Consider the following 2,321-nt stretch of genomic DNA (forward strand, 5'->3'; position numbering starts at 1 on the left):
CAAAGAATCAACAATTCCAAGAGCTGGTTCTTTCAAAAGATAAACAAGATTGACAGACCTCTAGTCCAACTAACCAAAAGAAAGAGTGAGCACCTCCAAATCAACAAAATCAGAGATGAAAGGGGAAACATCACAACAGACACCAGAAAGATACAGAACATTATAAGGCAATACTTTAAAACCTATATGCTACTAAATTTGAAAACCTAAAAGAAATGGATGCATATCTTGGTGTGGTAAAGGAGTATGAAAAAGGCCCCTTTAGCCACAACACTAAGCACTTCCTGGGAATTGGGGCCAGAAACAGTCTGGGTCCAAATTGCTATGCCTTTTTAGGTTCTGGTAAGTGTTTTGAAATTGATTCTAACAGTACAAGATACTTCTGGAAAGTTGGGCACAGTTTTGATATATTTTGTTTCAGTTTTTAGCAAGAGCTTTCTTGTTACTCTAGGAAGAATAGGTAAGAAGTTTGCAGAAGCAGGAGCTGAGACTACTGAATCCATTTGCAATAGCGTTCATGATGCCTATTTGTACATTCATTCTTGCAGACTATCTCAAGGAAACTTAAAAGACTGTTTTAGGTACTATTATCAGTTAGATTTTTAAAATTAAACCTGTAGATGACTTGAGGAATGAACCAAAGTGCTCTAGATAAACAGCATGTGAGGCCAAGTTCAAGTCCAAGTTCTCTAAAACTGAAACCTTCACAACACAGTGCTTTTAGTTCTGGTATCTTATATTTATTAGAATTGTCTATAACTGAGAGAACTACATTGAAGTTCTAAAAAAACGAAACTTCTTATTTGAAAACTAGTGTTGCTAGAGAATGTTGGAGATGGAAAATATTAACATGTTATAGGAGTGAAAACTAAGGTGAGGGTGAATGCTGAAACTTTCACATTTTCAGGACAATTTGTTCTCATACTGAAGGTTCACCTCTCTATACTTAGGCCAATATTTGCATTTTCATTTCTCTTTTCTTATAGATGTTTATTTGAATTCATTTCTTGATTCAGAATGCTAGATAATTTGGAAAATTTGTTAATATGGAAATTTTAGTGCTCTCATTTTAAAAGGTTAGAGACCAGTAAAGTAGGTCTTCACAAACACAGACAAAATATCCCCTCACTCTAATAATTCTTAGACAAAAATTTCTCTTCTTCAAATACATTAAAAAATAAAAAAAAAATTGGATGAAGCTTAGAAAGCATACTTGTTCTGAAAACATAACTGAGAAGGGAAGAAAACACGGCAAAAGACTGTTCATTGTAGAACAATATGCTTTTGTCTTGACATTTCTGGTCAAGAAATATGCGTCCGTAAAAGATGCAAATGTCCTACAAATAGTAGGGAGCTCAGGCATCTGGGGAAGCATCTTCACAAGCCCTCTAAATAACCAAAAGTTTACCTATTCTTCTTGACCCTTCTTTTTGCTCCTGTCCACAAGTGGTTTGGAAATACAGTAGTAACCATGATGGAGATTTAATTTGGTTCTAACCCTCTAGGCCCTCCTGTGTAAAAGAGATGCTCATGAGGTACTCTGAAATATTTTATAAACGGATGCACTAAATTTCCCCTTGAAGCAAAAATGAAATAAGAATGACAGATATTCAAATTTTAAACATAAATATTTTTCATGATTGGAGAAAAGAACATCATCATTGTGGAGAAAAAGTGAAAGTCTAAGCTTAATTTTATTCCTTATAATAAATACTCACTTAAAAGAGTAATAATGAAACTCATTAAGAGTTTCTGACAAATACTGATTTGTGTTTTTTTTTTTAAAGCTAAAGCTTAAAACAGTGTTTGATTTCAGAGCATGGTTGAATATATTATATTGACTAAGTCCTAGAATTTTATATCGGCCTTTAGCAACATAACTTGTAGCAATTCTTCATACATTTCCATTCCTTCTGCTATGCTCTCATCTGAGAAACAACAAGACAATTATAAAATGTCATCAAGATTGAAGAGCAAGATATACTTTTTCAGTCAGTTCGAAGGTCTGCTATTTGTAGAACGCAGAAATTTCTCTAATTTTCCAACTGGGAACTTAGAAATTTTTATCTTGAATCATTTTAAATGAAAAAACACGTTCAGAATTAGTGAAATTAAATGATAATTATGATGTTTTTGTTTTAATAAATATTAATATTTGAATTAAATTTTAATTGTATTTAAAGAAATAGCAGAAGTGAAACCCAAGTGAAAATTGACCTTTAAGAAGCACAAAAACGTTAGAAACTTGAAGATTGATACTTCATTAAAGAGTGACTAACAGGCCTTAAAATAAAAATAAAACATAAAGATTGTAGCCCCTG

The sequence above is a fragment of the Nannospalax galili genome, unplaced genomic scaffold, assembly GCF_000622305.1.
Source record: "Nannospalax galili isolate Female #2095 unplaced genomic scaffold, S.galili_v1.0 scaffold1703, whole genome shotgun sequence".
Classification (NCBI taxonomy): domain Eukaryota; kingdom Metazoa; phylum Chordata; class Mammalia; order Rodentia; family Spalacidae; genus Nannospalax; species Nannospalax galili.